This window comes from Aedes albopictus, unplaced genomic scaffold (genome assembly GCF_035046485.1).
Source record: "Aedes albopictus strain Foshan unplaced genomic scaffold, AalbF5 HiC_scaffold_204, whole genome shotgun sequence".
NCBI lineage: Eukaryota > Metazoa > Arthropoda > Insecta > Diptera > Culicidae > Aedes > Aedes albopictus.
In genome coordinates this window covers 1-6,776 of record NW_026916985.1, presented here as the reverse complement: position 1 = coordinate 6,776, position 6,776 = coordinate 1, and the positions used below count along the sequence as shown (strand labels likewise).

The 6,776-nt window shown below is 41.1% G+C and overlaps 1 long non-coding RNA gene across 1 annotated transcript in view; it reads right to left on the bottom strand.

The window, feature by feature from the left end:
- The window catches only part of LOC134284493 (uncharacterized), a 40,579-nt gene extending 34,834 nt beyond the window's left edge, over window positions 1-5,745 (bottom strand). The window contains exon 1 of the long non-coding RNA XR_009995801.1: window positions 4,444-5,745. This is a non-coding gene — a long non-coding RNA (uncharacterized LOC134284493). The remainder of the gene's footprint in view (window positions 1-4,443) is intronic.
- Window positions 5,746-6,776: the final 1,031 nt, after the last annotated feature.

Here is a 6,776-nt window from a genome sequence, read left to right as displayed (position 1 = left end):
GTTCCTCGGGTTTTCCTCCAGGAGGTTTTCGAGAATGCCTTCAGGAGTTCCTCGGGAATTCCTCCAGAAGATCCTTGGGAACTCCTCCTGGAGATCGTCGGGAGTGCCTGCAGGAGATCATCAGAAATATCTCATGAAATTCCTCGGGAACCCTACCAGGAGTTCCTCGGCAATTCCTCCATAAATTTTCCAAAAACCCCTCCAGGAGTTCCATAGGGATTTCTTCAGGAGCTCCTGGAGGTATCCATAGGAACATCCAGTTGAACTTCTGATGAATTCCTAAAAGATTTCTTAACAATCTCGTGGAAGTATTCCCGATAAGGATATTCTGGAGAAATTCCCATGGAGCTCCTAGAGAAATTCCCAAGTATCTTCTTTAAGAATTCCCGAGGAACTCCTGGAGGTCTGCCTACGAATTTCCTGGAGAAATTCCCGTGGAACTCCCGGAAGAAATCTCGAGGAACTCGTGAAGAAATTTCCGAGGAACTCCTGAAGGGGTTCCCGAGGAACTCCTGGAGAAATATTCGAGGAACTGTGAGATATAAGATGTACTGCATAAAGCTGTGGAAAGGAGATTGATCACAGCAGGCGATATAGCGCATTTGAATGTGATGCGAACTGTCAAGCAGACAACGTTAGCATCCCTGCTTGCATAGCAACAACTCCAGGCGTCACCCAACCGCGTTCACTCTTGCCACTTGCGAACCGACGACAGCCTGGGTAAGTTGTGTGTGCTGCACGTGAGGGGTGATTCCTTCCCAGTGAAATACCAAACTCCACAGGAACTACTGGAGGAATTTCGAGGATCCCCTAAAGGAATTTCCGGGGAACTCCTTAATGAATTTTTGAGGAACTCCTGGAAGAATTCCGAGGAATACTGTAGGCATTTCCTAGGAACTCTTACAAGTATAGCCGAGAATCTCTTGAAGAGATTTGCGAGGAACTCCTGGAAGAATTTCCGCGGAACTCGTGGGTAAATTCTGGAAGAATACCCGAGGAACTCCTGGATGAATTCCAGAAGAAGTTCTGGAGAAATTCCCGAAGAACTTCAGGAGGAATTATCAAGGAGCTTCTGGAGGAATTCATGCAGGAATTTCCTTGAAACTCCTGGAGGAATTCCAGTAGATATCCTAGAGGAGTTCCCAAGGCACTCCTGAATTCTCGGCAAACTTCTGGAGGAATTTCAGAGAAACTCCTAAAAGACTTTTTGAGGATCTCCTGAAGAAATCTCCGAAGAACTCCTGGAGGAATGCCTGAGGAACTCCAGGAGGAATTCCCGAGAAAATGCTGGATGAAAATCCTGTAGGAGGTCTCGAGAAACTCCTGGAGGAATTCAGAGGATCTTCTATAGCAATTCCCAAGGAACTCCCGAAAGAATTCCCGATGATCTCCCGAAGAACTCCAGGCGGAATTTACGAGAAACTTCTGGAGCAATTTCTGAGGAACACCTGAAAAAATTCTCGAGAAACTCTTGAATGAATTTCTAGAGGAATTCCTGATGAAATCCTGAAGGAATTCCAGTGGAGCTTCTTGAGGCATCCCGAGGAAGTACTGAAGAAATCTTAACAGGCTTTCTTGGACAAATCTTCGCAAAAATTTGCGGGAAATTCTGGACGTACCTCTGTTTGAAATTCAAACAAAGCTCTGGGGAGAATTTTCGCATAAAAATATCGGTAATACTTTTAGAAAGAATTTCTGTTTTTCGGCCTGTTCAAATCGAACGAAAGATATATCCTACAATTCCCAAGAAATTGTGGTCGATATATTTGAAACGTATTTTATCAGAAACTGCTCCAAAATTCCACCAATATGAAGACCGAAACATTAGGAATCTGTAAGTTTTTATCAACAAAAGTTGAAACGCATTTCATCTGAAATTGTTCCAATATTTGAATTAATGGTTTGGATCAACAATATAAATATTACTTTTGAGCTTTCAAACGTCTTCAAAAGTCTTCACATAATTTGAAATGTCTTCAATATGTCTCCACAAAAATAATAAATGTCTTCACAGAAGTTCAAATGTCTTCAAATTGAAGACATGTCTTCACATCTGGCATCCCTGGCACCAAGTTAGCCCAATTGAACAGTCGAATGAATTTTGCGTTCATTTAACGTCAATTGATGGGTTGTTGACGCCTGCCTGACGTTGCAGTTATCGAATTTTGTTCGCTAAGTGAAACGTAAACATGTTGCAGTTATCGAACGTCTACTGTATTCCAGAGTTTTTCATCAGCTAGTAGAAACATTGAGATGACTAGGATTTGCCTCATGTTTTGCCATTTAACCAAGAGTTGCATTATGTTATATCAGAGTACAGTATTGTTCCGATTTTATCACGCCTCTTTTCGAAAATTCTTTTAAATATTCTACAAAATCTATACGCATTTTCATTTTTTTTAACGTTGCAAAACGCGCCTTCAACATTCATCTTGAAGAAGGGGGGAAACACTTGCTCTCAAATGTAACAGCAAATTAATAAAAAAAAAATATGGACTGACGCGTGTAGAGTGTGATAAATTCGGAACAGTACTGTAGTCTGTTTCTTTTATAAATAACATCTACGTTTACTTCAGTAGGGTACCGAATCACTTGGGCAGTGGCTGCTATTTTGGGCACTTTTCCGTTATAACTCAGTCAATTTCAAACCAATTGACTTGAATTTTCAAACTGTGTACAAAAAATTAAGTCAATTGGTTATTGTTAATGGTTATAGGACTGGGTTATAGCGTAAAAATGTCCAATATAGAAGCCGAGATGGTCCCACTTCCCTACTTAAACAGAGTATAGTACTGGAATTTCTGATATTTCAAATTGTTGAAATTTCTTTGTCGCTATTTTGGTATATTCATTGATCCATCATTAGAAGCTTACATATGAAGGAAGTTTCCTTGAATGTTATATACCTAACACCCCAAATAACTCAATAACACTTTTATCGCCTACTAGCACGACATACGAAAGGGCTGTGCTCCAAGCCAATCCAATCACATTTCGACAGCCCTAAAAGTCATTGATTAACACTTGCCCGGGTGAAACGATAATTCTCATGTAATGCTATATGTTCAGACTGGAAACGGAATAACATGTTATTCAAAGTATCACCATGAGTAACACCTTCAAGATAGTGAGATGATATTGGCTTGATGACGTTTTTTCTTGGTGATAATTTGAATAACATGTTATTTAGATTGCAGTGTGAACATAGCATAGGGCCCCACACAACAAACACAAATCAATTAGTTTCATTTGATTTGAACGCCTTTTTTCGACATCGATTTCACGTCCGTTTAGGGCCGGCATTTACAACAATAAAAAAAACCTCTAACAATGACGAACGACGGTTTGGTATATTTAGACATCAATCAAGGTAGGCGTTTTAAGGGGCATTTGGAATTTCTTTACGTTTCTCGTTCTTTGGTTCTTTCTATTTATCGAACCCAAGATGGAATTTCGAGCCTAGAAAGAACGGACATTAATCACATGCATTCCGGCAGAAGCGGACTATACACTGAAAGAAAAGTCAACCTAAAATTCATATGATTTTCTATCGATGAATAGCACCAACTTGTATAGATATAGATTGAATAGATAATAGGCCACCCTCAAGCGGATTGGATCAAACGTCCGGTTGATTTAGAATGTCTTGTAACCTTCGAACGAGCTAGTTTCAGTCAATTCTTAACGAGCGATCCAACGAGGCTTATGTCGCCGTCCAGGTGGAAATTTTCCACTGATCGTTCGTTTTTTCGCCGATGATGCTTCAATGGAATACCCGTATATGTACCATATAGCAAGTGGCTTCAGCATCGAAGTCGGCTGCGCGCGGCGACAACACGGTGATGCAACGTAAACGTGAAACAAGTCAAAAGAGTTGCCCGAAAATATTTCCTAATGCACGGACCCGAAGGCTTTCTTCGAAGCGGATTAAAAGGCAGGGCCTACTACACGACAAGGCACTTTTAGACGATGGGACGGTCGGTAGTGTTGCGACTGCGAGGCGAAGAGCTGCATTTTCGGGTCTTTGCGCATCGGACTTCTAGTCGTGCTTTACGCCATGACTACATGTTATGTACACACATAGGTATAATGCCGAATGACGGACGACACGCATTCGAGCGAGCAATACTAAACCAACTAGAGGTACCAGTCCCAATGCAGTTGGGACTTGCGGGAGATTGTTTGACGACAACAACTTTCATTTCGTTTACACCCCCAATATTTGAACTGGTCGCATTAATGCTGCTGCTTTTCGTTGCACGCGCATAATGGGTGCTGACGTGGACGATCTAGTAGGCACCTACCCGCGCTAATGTTTGCAAACAGAGACATACCGATGATATGTTTGCTTTGATGAACAAATAATGCATGTCATTTGTTAGCTGTACAGGACAATTGTTATATGTGTTCAGCCCAGTAGGCTGGGTAGGTTCAAAAACTTACCTCAAATCGCACGGTAATTCCTTTCGAGGAGCACAGTAAACGCCTACTTCGATTGTTTGAATGGTGCAGAAAAATGCCAGAACAGGTCTAACGGGAAGCGGTCGTAGGAGTTCGCCACGGGTTGGTGTAGCACGATCGTTAATATTTTTTCGCCTAGCGAATGACGTTAGAGTGTTGTGGATCAATTCTTTTTGCTGCCTGACCCTTGCAGTATCAACCAGACTAGCAATTTCAAATTGTGGCGGCGTCCACTTCTCCTAGGATGGACGCAAGTCGACTTTTTTTGTGTGCTTCTTTTCTGCGCTATTCGACTTAAACCGAGTATTTTTAGAAAGTTCAAACACCGGCTTTCCACACTAGTAATCTAATTCGGAGCGATTCTTGGCACAAAAGACCGCTAGCTAGCTTGGCTTGCGGGTTGTGTAGAATGTTTCCCGCTTGCTTGGATTCTTCCTAGACATCAGTACCGGTACACCACTTAACCTTTCACTAATTGCAGCACTGGGCTACTAGATCTTCCACGGTCACATGCAATTCTTAGGGCAAAGTTACGGACTTTAAAAATCGATTTTCCACGGTTTCATTACACTTTAAAAGGACATCAATGCACAACGACTGCCATCACAAATTGAGCTTCCGAAGGTATTCTTTTTAACAAAAGACGCAGTTACACTTTACTCTCCGAATCTCTTCCCTTCGCGACCAAAATCGCCCAATTTTCGTTATTATGCCCGTATACACTCTTTGCTGGATTGCGTCCCTTATCGTGAGATGCTCTCTTTTCTTCGCTCTCTGTCACACTTGTTGATAACGACACTGCTCTGATTGTCGGTGATTGCCGATAAGCGAATTAACTGACGACCGAATTAGAGATGTTAGGGATGCTGTGACGACGATACTGGACCGCGGAGTTGCCGTTAAACTGATATTGCTCCGCGCTCTCTCTCTCTCTCCCTCCCTGATTGGACCCAATTGACTAATACTCCTCAAACACTATCCGCACTGTCTGCAACTGCCTTGCTTTCTACGAACTATCATTTGTTGCAATCACACGGTGACGCTGGTCTTAAGCGCAGTATATACAGGAGATGAACCTTCTTTGCTTGGACTCAGCCGTTTTGGACAGTTGAGTATGAGTTGAGTACGTCGTCCATACGCTTCGACTGTTTATCGAAGACTGAATGCGACCAGCTCCTCGACAGGCGGTAATAAATTCGAATGCTTCGGTCGATGCACACAAAATACCGCCGCCGCGCTCACTGTTCGACTCTCAATTCTCTCATAAGCTGCCCGTGACACGGGCTGAACTGCAGAGGCAACGAGAGAGTAGGCGCGATAAGGAGCAGAGCTCCTTATGCTCCCGATTCGCTCACTTTGTTGGGTTTTAAAAGGCAAATGTGACCTGTCTGACCGCAGTCCACGATGGCTAGGGTTACCATCCAAAGTTTGAAAAAGAGGACTTCTGAAACTTCTTCTAGGAAAATTAGGACATTCAATCAGGCCAAACATGTCTAAAGGTCCAATCTGCAGAAGAGAGGCTCTCTTTGGTTTCCCTCTCTTTCGTTAATATCTCAGCTGTTTATTTGTATTATGATTGTCTCCTTGCATTGAACGATGGTCGTCAAAACAATCGTCTTTTGATTTTGTTACCAACCGTTTGGGTAACAATGACTTGTGTGGTGGAAAGGCTAGCTGTTGGTTCAGAGCATGTTATGTATTGTTATTGTTTTTTTTATTGAATATTGTAGATTTATATTATTTATTTAAATGTCTAAGTGTATAATAAATGTTGGTCTCCACAGGTTTGTGTTTGAGTTATGTTTATTTTACGCTTAGTAGTTTAAGGTGTCTATTTATTTATTTATTTGTTCATTCATTTATTTATTTAATTATTTTGTTCTGTTCATATATTCCGATTGTAGATTTGTTTATTATTCAGATGCTTTATTTATCTATTTATTTATTTATATTTATTTATTCTTTTCTATTTATTTATTTATTTATTTATTTATTTATTTAAGTATTTACTATTCAATATTAGATGCTTTATTTACATATTTATTCCGATTGATTTATATACAATTACTAGATTATTTATTTACAAAAAAAGGAAAACAAGTGTCCGTCAGGTTTTGTTAAGGCGTTGCATGTGGCCACAATCGGAATTTTAACTTAAATTTACAAGACACCTTGATTAATATAATTTGTTTAGAGTGTAAGTAGCTGTCATCATCATCATCTTCAGATCTGTCACCAAGATGAAGAATATCTGGATGGAATAAGGAGTGGGTCCAAGGGTGGTGGAAGACGCCGCCCCCCCCCCCCTACACTCT